Genomic DNA, 23,175 nt, shown 5'->3' with positions numbered 1-23,175 from the left:
TTATAAAAAGAAAAATTAAAAAGATATTGAGATTATATAAATTTATTTCTGACTCTTGCTGTGTTGAAAGAGGAAAATAAAAGTCATTGGTTTATGGTTGTGTCAATAAGAGCTTGACATACTGGTTTACAACATCACTTGCCAATAGCACTGACATTCTAAGTTGATCTCTCAGTTCAATGATTTGTAAAGTCAGAAATACTTTTGTTATGAAAATTAATAAGAATGTTTACTCCCTTTATTAGTGAGAATATGTCAAATATCCAACTTCTCTACTTTTGGTCTGGCTAACTAGTTTTTATTCTTCTAGATGACACTGCCATTTATAGTTGAGAGGTAATGCCTAAGCATATTTGATTAATCTACTGAAACGATTTGCTATAACTTATATTCCTTTCAGAAAACTGGAGGAAAAAGAAGAAACAGTGTCCAAAGGCACTATGCAAATCCTTCCAAAAAGACTTATCTGAGCCCAGAATTGCTCCTTGTCTTCCTCTGCCACACAAAACAACAGTAAAGGAGAGAGTAGCCTGGGATTCTCATCCCACTCCACCCCCAGCTTTCCAAAAAATCACACCTGGAAGATATAAAGGAGAACAACAGTCAAAATATACTATATATATGCGTGTGTGTGTAGTGGCATATATACATGTACATACATACACAATCTTTCTATGTATTTCTATATAGTGCAACAGTTTAACTTGTGTGATTTCCAGTGTGGATGCACTCATTCTGCTGTATGGGTGAAGTTTGGGGAAAGAGGATACCACAATCTTTTCAAAAAACACATATGCATGAATGAGCCACCAAAGTGAAATTACACATAAAGCTCAAATCATTGTCCACCTTCAGCCTGCTTGACTTCCTAACTTTAAATGGTTGGTTTAACAGAACTGTCCAGTCTGCAATACGCTGCAATGATTTGTGTGTGTGGCTTCCTCTTCTGCTGATTACAGCTTTTAGGCTATAACTAAAACAAAAGGTGGCTCAGGGGTTTTCCACATATAGCACTGAACACATACCTGAGCAAAAAAGTTAAAAATACTACAGTCTTTTTTTATTCCTTAAAAAGTACAAAAGCCCTGTATCTGCAGGTGCTCCAAATGTCACAAGAAAACCAAGTTCAAAGGCATTAGCAATTGTACATTCCCCTATTATGTTGTAAAAGATGCAGTGTGAAAAATCCTTTAGGATAATCTTCTCCGAATCATTAATTCCCTTCAATTTACATGAGAAAAGAAACACCAGATCTTTTTACGCAGTTCGTCACAAAAATCACAGCCCGGGGTACTTCTCACTAAACATTGAGGTCTCATAGCCTACTCTTTTCCCAGCTGTTTTGAAGGACAGATCCTTACTTTAGGATTTTCCCGTTTACATCACTGGATAAAATAATCCTCCCTCTCTCCAGAAGTCATAACAGCTGCATCTTAATTGGAAAGAAAAACCAATAAGGACCAGAACCAACAACTGTTACTGCAAACTAGTGGCTCTGAATGCCAAGCAGCTGCCTTTCTGCCAAAAAACAATACATGACTTGTAAAAAGTAAGGTGCTTGAAAACAAATCAAATACCAAAACTAAGCTATTGCCAACAAGCACATTGTATTTTAGTGATAAAAATGCATGAGACACCAGCCAATTTCAAGCTGCAATTACTTGAACATAATCCTTACATGTAAGATATCATTTATAGGAAATAATTTGAAATACCAACTGCAGAACTTATAACTTAATAGATGGGATGCCAACTGCTAAAACAATTCACACACCTGGTTGTTTTTACAATATGTGAACTGATGGGATAGTACAAAAATACAAGTTATTTTCGTTGATGACCACACTGAGAGTGTACCTGTCCTTTGAGGGTGGAGAGCACTTGTGGATCATCAGCAGCAGACCTCTCATGTTATGTCCCCTTTGCCGTACAACTGTCTTCCTTAAAACACCAAAGTTTTACTGGAAAATTTCGCTGCTTGTCAGAGGAATGTCGAGAGCAATATTTATGTACATGCAAATAAATTAAATTGCTATGACAGTGTGAAAGAGCTGTGAATTTGCAAGGGGAGCACAGTACAAGCCTGGGCCCTTCTCCATCACCTTGGCAGTGACATGTGGAAGGAAGGAGAGGGGCTGCTGGGCAGCCCCCCCCCCAGTGCTCCTCATCCCCCTCCCCTCTACCTGCTGCAAAAACAGTCCACGGGTAAGGAAAAAAAATCCCGTTCTGAAGTGTTTTGCAGTTGCTTAGCAACCACTACCAAACCTGAAGAGATTTCAGTCAATGGACTGGCACACCCACCTCTCAATATGCCGACAGGTTCATAGGGAATACACCAGCTCAGCCCCAGGATGGCCCCAGCCCCAACAGCAGCATGTCTCTCCTCATCTTTCAAACCTGCTTCCAGCTGCTGCTTTCTTACCCATTCCAAACCCCCCAGAACCACAGAGAGGCACAGCAAAGCACCCACGTGCTGGTGGTAAGATTACTTTTAATTGCCAAGATTCCAGCTACACCCTTTCCTCGGTTGCCACACACATACAAACCACGACTGCCTTGAAAAGCAGTTGAGATTGAAAAGCTGTCCCTGAACTTGCCCTTCTGTGGTAGAGACCAGGTTTCTTCCCAAGCCATGCAATGTTTAGGCAGTGTCCATTACAGGCAATTCCCACACCTGTAATCAGTTTCGGTGGGAAGCACTGGCCAAATTTCACAAAACTTTTGGCCTTTGTGATCACACCCCATTGTCACAGCAAATGTTCTCAGATTTTAAAACTTTATCTATAGATAGATAGATATAGATATGTGTATGTGAGTATATACAGATTTTGATGTGGAACAAGGACTCTTCCACCACTCTTCTGTAAACTGCCACTAGATGCATAAATCTACATAAACCTGAAAGGCTGATACAAGGGAGATATGCTGGAAAAAATATTTTCTTTTTCACAGATGCTCCACTCCATAGAAGAGTACATATGGAGGGGGAAAAAAACACACCACACTGCAGTGCAACAAGTTTGATGTTATCAGTATAGAAAATGCTGCTAACTAAAAGTAAAAATTTATGCTGGAAATTAAACCATTTGTAACCAGTATAGGAGTTAGGTTCAGAAACAGCTTTCCAAGTACAGCAACACAGCCAACAAACTGCAGCCACATAAAAGACATGTATCTTGTCCTTTCCACAGCTGGCAGAGGAGAAGGACCACCTACACCACCCAAACTGGCTGGAGAAGCCATACCCACACACCTGCCCGTTTCTCTTCACTGACAGCAATGGCACTGTGGCAACAGGTTTGGCTTAGCCCAGTCAAGGGGATTCCACCCTTGAGGTGAGCTGTCCCAGGGTGAGGGGCTGCAGGGGCAATTCAGGGACCCCTGCTTGTTCCAGCTTCCCTCACTGCAGTTCAGACCAGAGCTGGGAATTGCCTGGCCCCAGTGGTTTTGTGCATTTTCTGTGATCCTTAATGGCAACTGTGAACTTCTCTCACGTGTTACCTTTACACTAAAATAACTTCAACAAAACGTTGCCCCTGTGGTAAACCCAGAAGAAACAGAGCACCACATTTCTAAGACAGAGAAAGGCCCAGAGTCCATTTGAATTTCAAGGTGCATCTCGTTTCCTGTACTTACTTCCATCCTTAAAACAGGAAATTCCTAATTTTAGTCTGTTCCCTCCCTCCCTTAAACTAGTACCCTTTTTCAAAACTTATCTGCCCTAAGTTATCACCAGTGACTTTCACTTATGAAAGTGTGGTGGTACCAAGTGGACCTCTGTGATCATATTTCACAAACAACTCACTTGGTACCTCCAAGGGACCTGTTACATGCTTTAAGCTTGTAATTATTAGTATAACAAAAACAAATAATACTTTCTCAATTCTTAAGAAAGGCACTGTTTGAAAATCTCTCCTAAATATCTAGTAGCAGTAAATGTTCATAAGTTTTTGATTTCTTTCAACAGTGCCCCAGTGATTTTAATAGCTCTGCACTCCCAAGTGTTTTTATGTGAACGCTGGAAATAGAGGTAAAGGCCTCAATTAAAAGGTTTGGTTGTGGGTTCTTTGGTGATGGGTGGGTTGTTTTTTTTTTCCTTTGGTTGTTGCTCTCTTTTTGTTAAGAGTGACCCCACAGTAGTATTCCCAATTGCCTCCACTGGGACCCAGTGCATGCAGCACAGTTTTGAATAATCTGGCAAACAAAACTGGCCTTAAGACTTTCAGGCATCTGTTAAAAAACCCCACCACCAAACCTGAAAGTACAACAACAAAACCCCCTCTGGTCTTCCAGAACAGTATTAAACAGAGTTACTTAATGCTTGGAACCATGACATGGTTTGGACCATGTCACTCCCATTTTGTACATGAAGAAAAGCCCTCAGGGGAAGAAAAGTGCAATAATTACTGCAATTCCTGGCTCCTGAAGGTAGGTTGCATCCCCTCTGCCAAGTCACAATGCAACCCTCAAGTCTTCCTTTGCTCCCACAGCCACCAGATCTGCACAAATCATTTCGTGAAGCTCCAAAAAACACATACTGAGTTTGTTTAGTACCTTCAATACCAAATAGCTCCATAACAAGTTGTATTTCATTTCATTATTCTTTAAGATTTCCTTTATCTTGTATTAACATTATACTTTATCTTCTTTCCCAGGACAATTTGCTTTTGTAACTGATGGTATTTCTCACTGCAGACAAATCCATTCATCTAGAAATGCCACTAGACTAGACTTGTTCTCTGTAATCAGTGACACCACAAAGTTTCTGTTGCATTACAAGCCTTTGCCTATCATCTGCACAGAAAAGTCTTCCCAGCAGATATAATTCTGCAGATGCACCGTTACAAGCACATGCACAGGTCCTTCTGAAAAGATCTTTTTCTAGGTCTTAATTGAAATGTTACTAATACTCATTTTGTAAGATTGCCTGGTGATACTGGGTAAATTAAAAGAAGACCACAACACAGTGGAGCACACTGAATTTATTTAAACAGTATTAGCTCTTCCCAGCTGGAAAGGATGTAAAACAAAGCACAAAGCTTAGTGTTTGAAAGTGTAACAACAAGGTGACTTAGGATAGCATTATGAAGACAAGAAACAAAAAAATTTGGTAATAAATGGAAGATGACATATAATGTTAGGATATCTTACCAAGAGTTTCAATATTGGGTACAACAGAGAAGAAAGAACCAACAAAAGATGTAAAGACAGGTGATACAACCAAAGCCACAGGCTTTGGGAAATGCTCTTTCAAGCAATATTCAGAACTGATGTAAGTGGGACAAGGCTGCTTTCATCCAGGCTTGAAAAGTGACAACACAGTACTTCAGTAGCAGGATGAGACACACGGATGGCAGATTTCAGAGCATGGGCAGATAGAGAAGCCTGCATCTCAGGCTACACTGGGAAAATCTTCAAGATATGGGCTTTCCCTGTTTGTGAGGACCTTGGAAGAAATTAAATAGGACTAGTCAGTTTTTATTCCACTGCTATGGTATGTGGTGATGACTGCTTTTGTTTACATCTCCATTTTTCATTATTATTAAAGAATAACATGTTTAAGACAGGATGAAAAAAGATATTTTCTAATTAAAGTGGATTGCAGAATTTTTACCTTACGGAGAAATTATGAAAGTGGTGTAAGTGCTACTTTGTCTGGAAAGATCATCATAAAGGCTCCTAAAGGCACAAGGCTCTCAGTAGATTAACTTGACAGAAATTGCACTTCCTACACAAGTTAAGTGACCTTTATCACTAAGAAATACTGGGACACTGAAAGGCTCTGAAAAGCCTTTAAAAGCCTCTGAAAGCAAATTAAAGATTCCAGCTGAGCAGAGGACAACTTACAAGAGAGATTAATGCTAACCCTACTTTCATGTACTTAAAAATTATACAGACAAACCCCACATCTATACAGAAATAAAAGTTTTAATCTAACTATATCAAAGGCAGAACAAGCATTCAAAACTTATGCAGACTATTTAAGGACTTAGTTTCAAGGGAGAGTACATTTAAAGGAGTACAATTCACCTCAGGTGACAGCTCATGTGAAATAAGGAAATCCCTCGGGGTTCCAAAACTGTGCTAAAATCATACTAGATACAATGGGGACTGAAACAGAATTACATTTACTATGGTTTTCTCTTTGAGAAGGAAAAATGCAATTACTTTTTTTGAGGCTGCATCAGTTTTGCATTCGTAACTGGGCCACCTGACTTCTCCCACAAGTGTAAAAAATTGAAATAAACCAGTAGTAAAAATTAACCTCATCCACCTGTTTCTTAGTCTTAGCAATTTATTTTCTAAATGCAATAAACAATTTCATTTTGAACACAAAACTCAAATGGAGTCCCCAAAGGCATCACCATAGCTTGGTTTCTCCCCTCTTTACAAAAACACTCAGAGCTTTCAAATTTTTCCGTAGCAGAGCAAGAGCACTGATGCAGTAGTGCAAGGTACAGGGTCACGTTTTGATTGGTACCTCTGGCTGAAAGAAACCGAACATTGCAATGATCTCAGGCTATTGCAACAATCTCAAAAAGTCACACCTCTGTCACAGTGCTCTGCACAAAAGCCCCGGTTGCAAGTCTATCTTTGTGGAACTTGCAGCTGCTTCATCACCACTGGGCCTGGTGTGACAGGATCCTCCAACTGGCAGGCTTCAGGAAGAAACATCCTAAAAAAGGAGCTCATCCAGCATCTTCACACTTAATGAAAACTCCTTTCCAGCTGTGAGGAAAAGCATTAAACTAACACCCTGGTACATGTTGAAGGCACTATTGCTAACCCCACTTTGAAGATCTGACATCAAGTTCCTAAAAAAACCTCAGTAAATTCAGAGTAAACTCTGCCTTGAGGAACACCATGTCAATAGTCCAAGTAGCTGAACAGGAACTTCTTCTGACAATTCCATTGTCTCTTCCCTGTGAAGTTTGGAAGGGTAGAACCATGCAAGTAAGCGACAGTGACAATGCTGACAGCCTGTGCTCACTCACTGCTGGCAACTCTGCACCGACCTCTGGCTTGCAGGGCAGCTTCAGTTACAGGCAGGTCTCACTTTTAGTGAACAATGTCACATCAAACATTTGACCATTTCCAGATATATCATGACAGGGAAAAGAAAAGCAAGTTTCACACTTTAAAATATGAACAAGACTTTTTCTTCTTGCTTCAGATGGCCTAACAGTCCTTGAATTTGGAAATCACAGCAAATTTTATAGATTTAGGAAGAAAAGGGGATGGAGGACAGAGAAAGGAAGGGATGATTAAAAACACAGAGGCAAGGAGGTATAGAAAAGCAAGGAAGGGAGACTGAAGCTGTCAGTGCAAACCCATTCATTCTGTATGTTTGTGATACCTGACAAGACAACTTCACTGCCAGTGGATACCTCTAAATGATTTTCAAAAGACAACTGCATTGACCCAAGAAAGTAATCTATTCAAGAGTAAAAGGCATAACTGCTAAACTAAAATGAATGGTACAGTTCATAAGGATTAAAGGGTTTATCAGATTAATTCTGGAAAATTCAACAGCAAAAAAAAAGTTCCGAACTTCCTAGTGGCTGTGATTGAAGCTGGTGTGTTAAGCATGGAACTAAGCAAGCTCTCAGAACCAGATATTGGTTTCTTTGATCTTCAAAACAGATTTAATTATTATTGTTGTTATTTTTGCAAGGGCATTTTTAAGAAGTTATTTCAAAACCTGTGAACAAGCAGGAAAAACTAAACCCCACACCATATTTGACCATGAAGCTTCAGAAGAGAGAACACGGCATTGTCATTTACTTAAACAAATAAAAATCCAAATGATTATAGGAACAAAGAGAATGGTTTTCTCAACTTTATATATAAAACCCCAAGTCTGAATGCTCTGTCACTTATCTTGCCCAAGATATAAACGAAAATCTCTTCAACCCCAAACAACATAATACTAATCATGGTCATCATTTAAAGAAGGGGAAATTGACTTTAATGTGGGTTGAAAAGGAGAAAGAAAATGTGTTAACGCTATAAGGCAAGATTCATGGCTCTGATGGGACATGAACTGTGCACGTGTCCCCCCTTTTCCCCACAAAGTATCCAGTTCATGCTACAAAGGATGCTCACAGCTTCCTCCAATACTACCCCCCAGGATCACCTATACACCAAGAGGCTACATGTAATTTTAGCAGTCAGCCTTGTCCAGCTTTCTAGTTTTTGAGAACACCGTAAGACAGACAGACAGCTGTGGGCTGCAGAAATAGGGCTGAGTACCAGCAAAGCCGTAATTATGCCCATGTAGGACTCCAAAAAGTATTTGAAAAAATCCAAACTATTGAGTACTTTATATAGATACATGAACTCCAGCCAGTTTTTACGTGTTTACTGCTTAATTTAGAGCTACCTTTTTGAAAAAGTGGAGTCTAGCTGAGGGTGAACCTCCCTCTTCTGACCCAGAGCCTTTTGCTCTCTCTTTTCTCTCCTCCAGATCTCCTCCTGGACAATTTGTGCCCACTTACACACAATGTGCACCGGAACAAAGATGCAATTATGTATAAGTAGTGCCCAAGAGAAATCATCTAATAAGGATAAAGCTTTCTTTAAAGCAATTTTTTCCAGCATTTGTTTTACTATACAGATGTAGCATATTTATGGGAAAGGAAAAAAAACCCCTCGATGGCTGCATAAAGCATGTGTGGCCTGTATGAAATGGCATTAGGATATTTAAAATATATATATGAAAACATTCTACTCCTCCCTTTTCCATCTCTGATATTCTCCAGCTTGTCCTAGTTTTCAAGTATGTTTACAGTGGAGACAGAAATAGGTGGGTGCATACATACCTATACATGCATACTTTCATACCTAGGGTATACCCAGGAATAAAATGTTAACTGTTTGGATAGCAGAATTCGTATTTAAGAAAACAACATGCCTAGAGTTGCAAGGCCTGCTTGGTCTGCTATTTGGAGACTTCTAGTAACAGAATCACAGAACAGATGAGGCTGGAAAGCACTTCTAGAGCCAGTCTAGTCCAACCCCTTGCTGACAGCAGGGCCACCTAGAGCAGGTTGCCCAGGACCTCATCTCAGTTAGGTTCTGAAAATCTCCAAAGACAAAGACTTCACAACTTCTCGGGGCAACCTGTGCCAGTGTCTGACCATCCTCAGATGAAAAGCATTTGCTTACCTTTAAATGGAATTGCCTGTATTTCAGTTTGTGCCCATTGCCTCCTGTGCTATCATGGGAAAGCACGGAGAAGAGCCTGGCTCCATGTTCTTTACTCCCCACAATCAGGTATTTATATACCCTGAAAATTCCATAATTAATTTTAGTGAAAAGCAGGGGGGGGGAAAAAAAAAAGCTCTGTGTGGTATCCTAAGGATGCTAATGCTTCCAGGACTATGTTCCACAAAGCCAGAAGTAGGAGTAGATATAAAGAATCAATGGTAATTCAACACCAGATGGATTTAGTATCTGTAATGTCTTCTAAGAATGGATGCACGTTTTAAGAGTTAATTACAGACATGCTTTTGTTGCAAATTTAGGCTTCAGAGTTGCAAATTTAGGCTCCAGTACTTCATGCTGAAATAAAATATGAAAGTATAAGTTGTTTTGTAGCATAAGGAAAGAGAAAATACTTGCAAAAACTCTGTCTCTAAAGAGAGCTCAAAATCAGAGTTAACAGTAAAGAAGCATCCCAGTTTTTCTACACATACCATAGTCGTCATCAAGTCACACTATAGATGAAGAACCCAAATCCTGTACACTTTAGCAGAGGATAGGAGCATAATGTGCTTGGCTGTTTTTCTGTAAGGAGTTAGTGAGGGCAGCCTGAAAAACCTCCTCCCAGTGGACAGCCTGTGGCAGGATCCTTTAGGCACCCAGTGTGGCAAATGTGCCAAGTGCCAGCAAAAGAAGAAGAGCAAAATAAATGTGACTTTAAGGCAGATAAGTACCCACACATCTTGGAGCCCTGCAGGCACCAGTGAAGCTGTCAAGGTTCAGGTCAGTAATGTGCCACAACTGTCTGAGACATCTTTGAAGAGCAGGAGGAACGGAAGCAGCTCCGTGGGTCAAGCTCTCACAGAAACACGGCTGATGTGAGGTACCTGTATAAAGGCATGATGGAAAGGAGCCCTGTTTGCAGAAAGTGGTCAGCAAAGCTCACAAATCACTCAAGAAAGGCCTGATCTAGAGATGACAGGGAGATGAACGGAGATGCTTGCTTTCAGTAAAGAGGTAACTGGCTGAGAGGAAAAACGCAGATATGTCAGACTTGAAAAGGTCAGGGGTACAATTTGTATTTGTCAGAATGAGCTTTCCAGGCAGGAGTCAAGGACATCTTGCTCCAACAAATAAACAGGTAATAACTTTGAAAAATCAAGCATCTTTGGTAAGAGAATTTACATTCTTCACCTATATGCTGTCCTTGGGCACCTCTGCATAAATTGTATTTTTGGATATTGTTGTGGTTTAACTCCAGTCAGCAGCCAAGCCCCACACAGCCACTTGCTCACTTCCCCAATGAGCAGGATCAGGGAGAGAATGGGAAGGGTAAAAGCTAGAAAACTCATGGGTTGAGATAAAGACAGTTAACTAGGGAAAACAAAACAAGGAATTTTCTGCTTCCCATGGGCAGGCAGGTGTTCAGCCAACTCCCAGAGAGCAGGGCCCCATCACATGTAACAGTGGCTTGCGAAGACAAACATCATCACTCCAAACATCCACCCTTCCTCCTCCTTCCCCCCACTTTACATACTGAACATGATGCCATATGGTCTGGAATATCCCTTTGGTCAGTTGGGGTCACCTGTCCTGGCTCTGTCTCCTCCCACCCTCCCATGCACCCCCAGCCTCCTCACCAGCGTGGCAGCACGAAAAGCAGAGGCGGCCTTGGCTGTGTGTGAGCCCAGCTGAGCAACAACAAAAACATCTCTGTATTATCATCACTGTGTTCAGCACAAACTCAAAACACAGCCCCATACCAGACACTGTGAAGAAAATTCAACTACCCCAGCTGAAACCAGCGCAGATATCCACCTCCCAAAAAGGGGGAGGTGGCTGCAAAGAGTTCAAAGAGCCCAAGGTAGCATGACAGGTAGAAACTGAAGGGCAGAGAGAGGGATTGGAGAAAGTGGGAATAAAAGAAGAGTAGATTTAAATGGGAAAATGGAGCAGACAAATTTAGAAAGGTGGTGGCAGCAAGGAAAGGAAAACTGTGGTGAACAGAAACAAGAAGCACCAAAACACTGGAGGATAATGACATCATCATATTCTGAGGTCCTGTTCTGCTGCACCCTCTATGGTACCTGTCTTTAACAGAAAATTTACAGCAATTGCAGAGTCCCTGCCAGGCTTTACCCAGTCCCTGGAGAGCTAGGGGCCAAAATAGCAACCTCTGCACTCCACAATATGGTAAAGGAAAATAGGGCATACCACATGGCACAGAACAGTAGGGCTGATGTAACAGTAATGGAAGAGGAAGGAATATAACTTATCACATCCCTCATACATCTTCTGACTAGACTGCTGTTGTAATATCATGGTAGAAATACAAAGCTGCACACTCATTTCCAGATGACTGCAATGCCCAAAATACCCAATGACAATTATGACATTGAGACAGAAGGAAATCATCCTTACCCTGGGAAGTTTGTACTGTAAGTGCTTATATAGACAGGAATAGTTACACTGATCTTATATTTTTTACTCTTTGTAAAGACATTTGCAGTGATGGTTTATAATCCTAAAGCACAGACTGTTCAGTCTACCTTGCAACTCCACAGTTTGTGGTCACATAAAAGATAATTCATCTTTATTGTCTCTGTTTCTCCCTTCCACTCTAGCCTTTTTCTACCTAGATTATACAGGCAGGAAACATTCTGGCACAGGCACTGTATCATATTATGCTTTTGTATTATAGGCCAACACACCACATTGTATTAACATCTCTCCTTCAGTAATACTATATACAAAACCAGTACCCAGACCTTAAAAAAAACTCACTTATAACCATGGGCTAAAAGGACCCTAAATAGATGAGTCAAATATTCACAAACTTGTGAAAATGTGCATACCACTGCAAATCTAGTTATTCACATTTCTCTCCAGCTAAACAGCACTAATAACCCATACAAGTCCTCTGACACATCACTTTACTTTGCTACATAATTGTTTCTACAGACTTCCTAATCAGGAAGTAGAACAACCTCTGGCTTAGTCTACCAACTTTCACAATTCTAAGCTCTCTCAAAAGAAATGCAAGAATTTAATATCCTTCTTTGCCATTAATTGGGGTTTTTATTCAGAAAGGTATGGATGACACAGTAAAATTCTACAATGTTCTACAATACCCAACAGATAAGCAGCCAAGTAAGTAGATGGCCATGGGATCATCATCAATGTATAAATATTGTTTCAATTAACAAACCAATATACTACAGAAGTATGCAACAGCTACACGACAGGGCACAAACCCAAATAACATCTGTTATGGAACAGACAATTAATGTTTAAAAATGACATATACACAAAGTGAGGATCTGGGCTGGAAACTCCAGGTGCTTCATGGAAAGATGAAGCAAACATTTGTGTCTGCAGGTGGCTGAAGCACATCCATGAAAGACAATATGAAATTAAGACAGGAATCTCATTACCAGGATTATGCAGACAATAGCATCCAGGATTACTATTTGCTGGCTGTGTTCTACATTTAATTTATCAAGTCACACTTAATACTGAAGGTAATACATTTAAGAATAATTAAAATTAATCATAACAGGAGATTAAATGTAAAAAATATGAATATCATTTTTGCTTTTAATTCACCATACCACTGTGAGAACTGCAAGAAAGAGCCACTTTCACTCTGTGCTCTATAAAACACAACCCTACTCTTAACATTGCAAATGTCTGACACTCCGCTGCCCAAAGCTAGACATATTTCATCCATGGAGTTTCTAAATCCACATGGTTAGTCCCCAGGATAACTCATGCCAGGCAAGCAGAGCCCTGCAGAAGGGGAAGGCAGGGCAGGGCAGATATTCCCTGCCATTGGCTCTCCTGTGCCCAGTCCCAGGGCATGGGTCTCTGAACTGGATCAAGAGTTGTCTGCATATGAGAACATGGTCACATTTTGGACCCCGTTAAACAGTGCTGCTGCATCAGTGTGGGAAGAGTGTCACAACAAGGCCTTCCCAAGCTGATGCACACTGTGCTGAGCCCACAGAGGGAATCTCCACCGAGAGGGCTCATCCTGCACCTTCACACCACCCAGCCCAGAAGTCTTCAGATTTGAAGACTAAAATGACCTTCACTCAAAAAAATATAGAAAACAGGCTACTGATTTCCTGTGAACTCTCAAAGTGTTATAATAAGCATTTATAGATGGGCTACTGAATGTCTCAACCTTATAAGCAGACAGTCATTTCATCAGCAAAGTAATAACTGGAGTTGGTTCCAAAAACAGAGGAAAAACAAAAAGGAGCTTTAGGGCACAATGTCACTCTTCTCCTTCTAATACCTTTATGCATATATCACTTGCTGCTACTCGACTTAAAAACTGTAAGGCATGTAAGTACAAATCCTGCAAAATAAACACCATGGTAATACTTTAAACCCCTACGACTTTTCCTGGAGTATCTCTTTCATTGCTAACAGGCTACAAAAAAAACGCGTTAACCTTAAGTATCATCTTTCCCCTTCAGACTTGGTAAGGGTTTAAGCAATGCAAAATTCACTTATATGCATAGCAGTAAAAAGACATAATATCTTAATAGAGAAGAGCTAGTGCAGCACTGTTTATTACAGCCACTCAGTTTACTGCATATATCCCATCTCCAGCCAGCAGCCAAATCTGGTGTTTCTAACATTACTCTTCCAGGAGTATTTCTATTGGATTACAATGAGAATACTGGTATGACATTGGAAGCGTTTTCTACACAAACATATGTTAGAGTTACGTGGTAGAAAATATATATGTGTTTATATATATTTACATGCATATATAAATTAAACACTTGAGATCTTTATTTTCACGACATACTTTTGTGCCTTTACCATACATATGTATATACACATACATACTCTATTGCTGTTGGGAAAGAAACATTAAGTGTTCCTTTTCACATAGCAAAGGACTTGGAGATTTAACTACAGGGCAACACATCAGAAATGAGAACAGTTCACAGAGGCACATAACAAATATGCTATGCATACATCTCCTAACAAAAGAATAATTAAAAATTTCTACATGAAGAAACTCACTGACAAAGCTTGAATACAAAATCTCATTGATAATAATCTGAAGTGTGCTAAATTTCTTGGAGCAATACACTGGTTACAGTTAAAATATGCTTATAGCAAAAAAGAATGTCAACCTTTTAGGGAGCAACAAACTGTTGCTTCAATTTTTTTTCTTAGCTGACCAAGAAGAAAAATAAGGTTGTAACAAAATGAAGCAATAACAAAGTAGCATATTCCTTGCTGTTAAGATATTGCAAAGTTAAATTACAATGTCACCAGTTCTAATTTCACTACTGTCACGTTTTCTTGTGATGCTTGCAAAGATCATCACAGCTCTTTCTGGAGGCAGAGACATCCACGCCTGACTAGCTGCTGGTGCAGCATTTCAGTTTCAGTGGGCAGTGGTATTACCTATACCCACCACCAAAAATATGGTAACTTTTACAGCATTTTTCCAACATACTTTATGTTGCTTACAAATAGTAATAGCCTAATACATGGAGTAGAAAATATCAGCCTCTCTTCTCTTGAAAACCCATTGTCTGGATATGGTAAACATGATTCAGCTGAGGATATTACCATTTACATTTCATTGTTACTAACATTGATTTCAGTTACTCCTTCATGGGATGCAGTTGAAAAGGTTATAAAAACATAGATAAATTACTTAAGGTGAGCCTCTGTTAAAAAAGGCAGAAGGCATAAATCAGAGCATCTTTAAAACACTTTTGGTTGGTAACTTGAGGCAATGAGGGAATATGAAACAGCTCAGGAACAACATGTCTTCACATCCTGAGTCCTCCCTGTCCAGGCTTAACTGTCACAATGCAAAAATGCATTTTCCATGTCTACCTAAAAGAAAACAACTTCGAAAACAACTCCTGGAATATGGAAAAAAACTTGCTCTTGACTAAAATATATACCAAGTTAACTGTTTCAGTCACCAGCAAAACTTCAAACAGTCATGTTCCAGATGTGATTAAACCTCCCAAATACTCATGTTTGAATATACAATCACAAATAATAAAGCATGTGTCTTTGTTGTACCCACTGCCACGTAAAGTTGATAACTGAATAAATGCTCACATTTAAGGGCATCTACTCAGAAGGTAACACAGTTTCACACCACATACTTTAAAAGGGAACAACCTAAATTTTGCTTTGGTTTATACAACAGAAAAAACCTCTTCAAGGATAAGTGCAGAGGGAAGAATGGAGACTAATACCAAAATAGCTCCTGTTCCTAACACCTTTCTGATCCTGGCTGAGACAATCTACTCGTACCTCGGACGCATGGTGGCAGCCAGCCAGCCAGATGACTGGTGACTTAATATACAAGTTCATGTGGGCTCTGGAGTCTGACACAGACAAGGGCATTAACTCTGAAGCCTCACCAGTCAGCCTTAATATTCAAAACTCATCAAATGAGTCATGACTACATTATGAGACTTTTCTTTAATACTTTATGCTTGCTTCCTTTTGTTCTGAACAGCTTTCACTGTAGAACGTTCTCATTAAATATGCATGCTTTTTATGGGAAAAGTTGTGATCAATTGATGCGTAGGTCAAGTATGAAAAGAACTTAAATGAGTATGATGCTATGATAAATACCATAATAGCCTCAGAACCGCCGATTAAAAGACTGGCATATATATATATATATATATATCTTGTTTCTACTGCTGGAGGCAGTTCTCACAATAAACAAGGCTTTGGGCCAAAATTCAGCCTTTGAGAACAATAAATACATATAAAATACATGTATGTGCAGGCAAAGGATATATTGAAATCTACTAGGCTGAATAGCTTTAGTTTCATTTTGAAAGCCACTTAAAATAAAACCCAGTAGATGAAACAAAGAATCCACCCAAACATGAAGGCTCCAGCATCTTTGTTGAAAGAACAATAGCATATTACTCGTCATCCCTCTACCTTGTTGCAAGAGAACCACCAAGATAGTTATTGCTATAATCATATTAAAGAATACTTCACAAAATTATTCTTTAAATTAATCACTATTTGCAGATTTATCTTCATATGCTAATAGTTTAAATGCTTTAATTCAATTGCTCGGCAGAAAACATTCCAATAAAAGAAATATTGCCATTAGCATAACAAAAGGCAACCAGTAAAATCACTCCCATGCACAGGCTCAAAATCTCAAATGAAAGCAATATTCTCATATAAATACACTTTATTTTTGAACTGAACCCACTCTAATGATATGTTTTGTAATCTGATGGCTCTCCCACTGGAGTATACATGATATTAATGAAAGCAAGATCAAATTAAACAGATGACATGATTAACAGTATTAATTTCATGCATGACTGTTTTACCGGAGAGATAAAGACCTGAAAGTAATTACCACCAAGTAAAACTCCTTCACTGACCTCTCCGTTCCCAGCTAGCAGTCCTTAAGTAATGATGCCTTGCAACAAAGACCAGTGCCTTTCATCTGTGGGCTTTCTTTTACGCTACAAGCTGAGCACCTCTCCCACTGCCTGCACGCAGTACCTCTGTATCTATGTCTGTAATGCAGCATAAAGATTACTGGGGAAACCTATCAAACCGGCAGGCAGCAACCCCGGCCGCCAATAAGCGGGAGGCACATGCAGAATCCAGCACATGCTCGCTGAGGCTCGCAGGCTGGCAGCGCTGCTGAGCAGGCTGCTAATCTAATTATAGCCCTCCGCCGAGCACAGGGCTGCTGAGGCACCGTGCGCGGAAACGGAGCCCGGCACATCACACCTTTCAGCCCACAGCATCAACATTTGGGACTGCTATTTGTCTGGGTGCGTCAGGATAAAATTCCTGTTTGGGTTTTCACGTTACTGTTGTTGTTGTTGTTGTTTTTCTGAGTGATTCACCTATGAGGGGTTTGTCTCCGTCTCTGAAAACAAGGATATATTTAGGTGTGCCCTTTGAGAAGCTGACCCCTTGTAGTTTGCTAGGTCTATTTCAAGGAGACAACAAAATGCAGAGGTTTATTCTGCCAGTAGGAATTCTTGTTTTGAATCCAAGCATCGCCAGCATCACACACAGCAGACCTCAGATCAGGTTTTGCACACTACTGCAACCACACACGTGCCTTCAGTGCACAGTAGCCCTACACAAGTCAACAGGACCCCCTCTGTCCGTCCTTTACGTTTACCCGTGGGCAGACACCCAGATGGTCAGAAGGCTTCTGTGTGCATTAGCACATAAAGTCCTAACTAAGCTTTCACGAGGCTAGGGTGCAAATGCCAAGGAAATTTTTGCCATTGTGCAAAACAAATTAAGTCATTTGGAAAATACCATGAGCAAAGACTACTTAGATGTATGGGGAACTAACACAACTAAGTCCTACATGCTTACTTACGCTTATTTTGTAAGTAAGTCCACTAAACAAAGGAATGTTACGACCCAAGAGAACATTGTGTGTTTGAAAGATGCTGGGAGCTTCTACATCAGGTAAATAACAGTGAAAAAAGATACAGACACTTGTTGTTTAGTCTTCCTTGGTAGTACATTTCAATTAATCCTCACTCTGCTTAGCACAAACAGAAAAACACTCTTCAGATGTTTTCTGTTCCCGCATGGTTCATATAATCACCTAAGCTCTACATTGATCAAAAGGTTTTCAAACATCAGTGACAAGATGGAAGTACACAACCGTCTCTTGTGCTACAGCATTATGCACAGACAAACTACAATGCATTTTTAAGATGTTTCACTAAGTTGCACATAAACCATATCCATAAACGTTACACTAACAAGATCCTGAACCCCACTGCAATAATGAGTTCTACTGTGCCCACGCTGGCATTTTTCCTAATTCTCTACTCTTATCACCAGCACCATACAGTATCAGGCACAGTCCAAGAGCATTATATTAAAGGCTGTCTATAAACATTTTTAGCATATTGTACTTACTTCAGTACAAAAATTGTATTTGCTACTTTATAAAATTTTACTCATGGAACAAGACCTCAATGTGGTAACAGTGCAAGACCATATTTACTGGAAATATGTAAATAGCTATGTCACAGCTTTCTTAATCTGCCAGCGGAAATTGCTCATAAAGAGTTGCTCTGTGCTAGAAGTAGACTTCATCTCTGTAAGACTAATATTCTCAAAGCTACATATGGCTAGAAATAAAAAAGAAATACAGAAAGAGTGACATTTTGCTCCTTGATTCAACGTTTGGTCAACATTAAGTTTTGTGTTGCAATAAAGGAAGGAGGCTGTTTTATTTAGTCTTTTTTTTAGATTACATCATCTAAGAAGCTCATCAATTTTTATAAATTCTTCTACAAAATACTGTGGAATATTCCAAGTTTCTCAGCCATACTGCTTGAAACCAGGAAACTATATATTTAATGAAGAAAGGCAGGAGAGGCAGTTATACAGTGGTTAAAAAATTAATTTGAATAGTTCAAGAGGCATGTGAAAAAGATGCACAATGATTTGATGATCAGATCTACAATGTTGTTTTTCTAACATTTTGCCAAAGGTAGCAACAGGGGAATAAGACCAATAAAAGTCTTAACCTTAGTCCTCTGATCCAGCTATTGGGAATGCTCGCATTTGCTAAGCAAAAGAAAAGATGCATGAACACAAAAAATAAAATCAAGGAACTTAAATCATTCTTCTAATCTAATCCACATTCACAAACCACCAAGGCATGGATGACATGTGAAAAAATGACCAAGAAAACTGAAACAGGAATCAACCAGACCTCAGCTGCTACGCGACTCTCAGTTTCGGCTCCCTCCCATGCAAGCTGCTAAGCCTACGTGTGTGTCCCCCCTCTGCCCAGCAGTGCTCCAAGCCCTCGCTGCTTCACCCTGCTCAGTTCCAGCACGGCCCCCCAGCAGCCAGCCTCCTGCCTCCTCCCACAGAGCTGCTGGCTCCAAGGGCACGTTCAACCCACATCCCCAGCAAGGGCTGCCCTGGCAGCACACTCTCAACATACCATTGCAGCAGGGTGTTTATTCCAGGAGTTGCTTTCTTTTTTAAAACCTCATGGCAGCAGCTGTAGTTGAAGGACCCATAAACAGCTGCAAAGGTGAATTTCAAGAAACACCTATTTGTCTCTGCAACATAATCAATACTCACTAAACCTCTGTGCTTAGCTTAGCAGATCAGCCGGCAGAGTGCCAATGTCTATCTCAATTTTTACACTAGCTTTTAACCATCATCACAATATGCTGGGTCAGGAAGGTATGGGGAACTGCACAGCAGGGCAAATGTTTAGAGCCAGTGGTCATTCACAAGAACCCCCATTTGGCAATGGCATATGGCTGAAACTCCAACTGAGGACAATGCAGAGCTCCACCAGCCTGCCCTGCCACCCGTGGTGATGGCACATGAGCACCTGGACCATGCACTGGACCCATGACAGGATACAGCCATCTATAGATGTGCCAGCAAGAGAAGCCAAGAGAGGTTTCATAAGGACACAGTCACAAGAGACTCCAGCAAGTCTCTGTTGGAAATGAACAAATTGTGAAAGGTACACAAGTTGACCAATATTTGGAAGACTTTCATCGAAAGCAAAAGCCTGTCCCTGGCACAAGTTACCTGCATGTGCTAAGCTTCAAGTTCCTGCTCCTCCGCATGGAAACAGAAGGTCTCTACAAAATTTTTAGCAATTATAAGCAAGTTAGGCTTTCTCCAGCTCAGTTCCTTGACAGAAGAATTTCAATTAAAATTCTCTGAAACCATATGGTTCAAAGCAGATGCCCATCACAGAGGGGAGGAGAGAGGAAAAGCTATGAGGGTATGATGAATTCATCATATGACACTAAACCCAGCTTCCTAAAGTGAAAACTGTCTAGCTAGCACATTAATGAATTTTACACTTCATTTAGGCATATCTAAGTGAATTAACGAACATATTAATATTTTGGGAACAAATAACTTTCTACTAGGTTATTATCACTTGTATAAGTACTTCCATATCCAATTATTTCAATACAAGAATATCTTAAATAATTCTGATGTGTCTTGCAACTGAACAGGTTTCACTCTGGATACCACTTAACCTTTGGCTTAAAAATGTATCAAATATTGCTTGTAAACTGCTACCTCAGTTACTTAATTAGATTTTGCAAAGTATAGCAAGCATATGGCATGAAAATGAGTTGAGCAAAGTGGTTGGTGAACATGCTGCATTTCTAAAGGCAATAGTGTGGATATTTCCAAGCTGTAGCCTTGAGAGGTTGAACTGAACCAATTACTCTAATAAATATTTTACTTGGCTTGATGCATTCATTAGACTTTTAGAAGTAAGCTAAACCATCCCATGGTTACATTTATGTAACAACAAAATCTTAAGATTTGTCTTAAGATTTTTTGGATGGTACTTCTGACATTTACACAATTTGAAAGATAAGGGGACAGTTTTCCACAAATTTTTCTACATTTCAGTTTTCTTTCCCAAATAAATTTATCTAGCATTATTTTCTTTTTCTTTTGAAAACTACCTTTGATTTCACAATTGTTATTTGCTGAGTTCTTTCCTTTCCTAGCAAGTATTTGGGAAGTCTGCCAGTTGGCGGCAAACTCTTCACTAGGCCCATCATCATTTATGGAGGAAAACAAAACATGGGCCTAGCGTTTGCTGTATAAACTTTTCTCTGGAAGTCACAAATATCTTGAGGTTGGCACTCAGCATCAACAAACTTATTTTCATTTTGTGTAGCACAGAGACATTTCTTGGATTGCTCCAATTCTGATTGGTAAGCAAGCAGTTACCTGTCCACATGTGTGCATATGTCAATGCTCTCAATCATTGAAGTTGGACAGCTAACCTGGAACTTCGAGCTGTTTTTCTTTTCAAATATGCTCATTATATTCATAAATGCCCCAGACAGAATGCCTCTGTAAGCTTAATAACAGGCAGAGAAGTCTCTATATTAATGCCAGAGACTCGTTGCAGGATGGCACTAAGATTGATTCCTACAGACTATTTTTTATAGCATTCTTATTCACTTTTATCTCAGAATCATAAAAAAAGCAAACAGAAAAAATCACCCACATTCCAAAGTACACTACCTCCACAGACCTACACACTGGCAGTATGTTCACTGCAGACCTAACTGACTAAAAGGATGACACCAGTCCATCACTGCCACCCTGGAGAGCCAGGGAAGGAGTAGTTCAGCTGTCAGTGAGGTGGGTTTCATCCTACTGCTGATGGATGTGGCAAAGAAGGATCTGAAGTGAAGCCTGCAAGAGGTTTACTATGCTGAGCACTTGCACTTCGGACACAAAACCAAATGTGGAATAATGCAGCATTGTTCTGTTTTTAAGAACACACAAATCCCAAACAAAAGGTCATTTAAAAGATTTCTCATTGCCCTAAAGTATGCTTCCCTTCACATACCACTCCAACACATCTCCATACCAACGTCGACTTTCCATTCCTCCTCAAGTTCCATCCATTTTTCCTTCAGTGCAAGGTTTTCTTCCACCGTATTTCAGCAATCACCTCAAACTACACAAATATGCTTTGTGCCCTCTTGTATTTCCACCTTATTTTTTCCCCAACTTCCCTTCCTCACAGCTACCAGCAGAGATGCAGTATGAACTGTCCATTTCAAAAGGCGTAACACCTTTCAGCACAACCAAGGCCTTCTCAAGACCAAAACACGTGTGCCTCTTAGCCACCATTTCACAGCCCCTGGCTGACCAGCTAGATGGCCACAAAGTTGGTGAACCAGAGAAAGGGACCACACTGTTTACAATAAGCACAGAAATAGCTTTAAACAGTGCATCCAGAACATGGACATGTATGACTGACTCACATAAAATCAAAAATCATGACCCTAGTGACACAAAAATTGCAAAATATATTATAGAAAAAACAGCCTCTGCTTCCAAACGGTTAAGTGAGAGAGACACATTTTCAGACCAGAACAAACAGATTTGAAAAAAGAGTGCAATAAAAAAACCCAAAAAACTAAACATGGCTGAGGTAAGATGTTGAAGTCCTAGCATAAGATATAATGGTAGCAAAAGTTAACTGCTCACAAGGACATGGGAGGTTAAAACTACACTGGAACAAGCCACAAAAGGGCTTCAAAAGTGGAGATACATTCTTTGTAGTTGCTGGTGGAACATGGGGACCCTAAGAGAATCATTTAAGCCAGAAAGCTGATGACAAATACTGATTTCCCTAGTGAAAAAGCAGAAAGAGCTTGCAATATAGTAAGTAAACTTCCAGCAACTCCACATTATTAATCTCCATCACCCCTGCTGGCATTTTCTTCTTTTCTATTTAGTAGCATCTTCACTATGACCACCTTGCTGAAATGGGTGGCACAACCTGATGCCGAGTATGTCCAACTGAGATAAGACTGGCTTGGGAAAACTTTAAATACAAATCTTCCATTTGGAGGACAGGTGCAATTTTTCAAAAATGCTATGCTGCAAAGAGTGCAAAGGCTGAAAGATGAAGTATAGCATTCCTCCCTTTGAAGAAAAAACTCTGTCAGACTTGCTCACTTCTGTAATTGAGAATGTTTTTTCCAATTCTGAGTAAAAAGAGCAGCTCCAAGGTTTTCTTTGATCTTCTGTGATGACAATGAAGACCCATCAGGTTCTCTAAACCCCATTGTTTTCTTATTCTTCAAAGACTGTTTTTCACTGTTGGGGTTTTAGTTTAGTCTTAGTTTTTTTTCCTGTTAAAGGAATTTTCTCCCATATGCATGTTGCTAGGGGACAAATAGCTGTACTTAAGAAAGACAAAAAGGGGAGTGGGGCGGGCCTGGCTACTCTTTTGTCTACACCTGGGTGTGGGGTCAGTTCGCTCGGAGCGTCCGGAGAGAGAAGCTGCAGAGAAAGGAGCTGCTGCTTTCTTTCTTTTTGGCCGTTCTTTCTTCCTGCTGGAAACAACGCCGGGACCCCAAAAGCCGCTTTCCCTGCCCTGCTGGAGACTGGGCTATGGCTGCCCTGCCCTGC

At 40.1% G+C, this 23,175-nt stretch overlaps 1 protein-coding gene across 2 annotated transcripts in view; it reads right to left on the bottom strand.

Annotated features, from left to right (window-relative positions):
• The window catches only part of FAM110B (family with sequence similarity 110 member B), a 128,073-nt gene that overhangs the window by 52,738 nt on the left and 52,160 nt on the right, over positions 1 to 23,175 (bottom strand). The window contains exon 1 of one of the 2 annotated variants that reach the window (XM_008644942.2): positions 16,620 to 16,758. The exons of the other annotated variant lie outside the window; for it this stretch is intronic. The gene's annotated coding sequence lies outside the window, so the exon portion shown is untranslated. Of the gene's footprint in view, positions 1 to 16,619; positions 16,759 to 23,175 lie in introns of those variants that run through there. 2 annotated transcript variants of the gene reach the window in all.

This window comes from Corvus brachyrhynchos, unplaced genomic scaffold, assembly GCF_000691975.1.
Source record: "Corvus brachyrhynchos isolate BGI_N302 unplaced genomic scaffold, ASM69197v1 scaffold60, whole genome shotgun sequence".
Classification (NCBI taxonomy): Eukaryota; Metazoa; Chordata; class Aves; order Passeriformes; family Corvidae; genus Corvus; species Corvus brachyrhynchos.
Note: the sequence above shows the minus strand (reverse complement) of the source record. Positions and strands in the feature narration are given on the sequence as shown.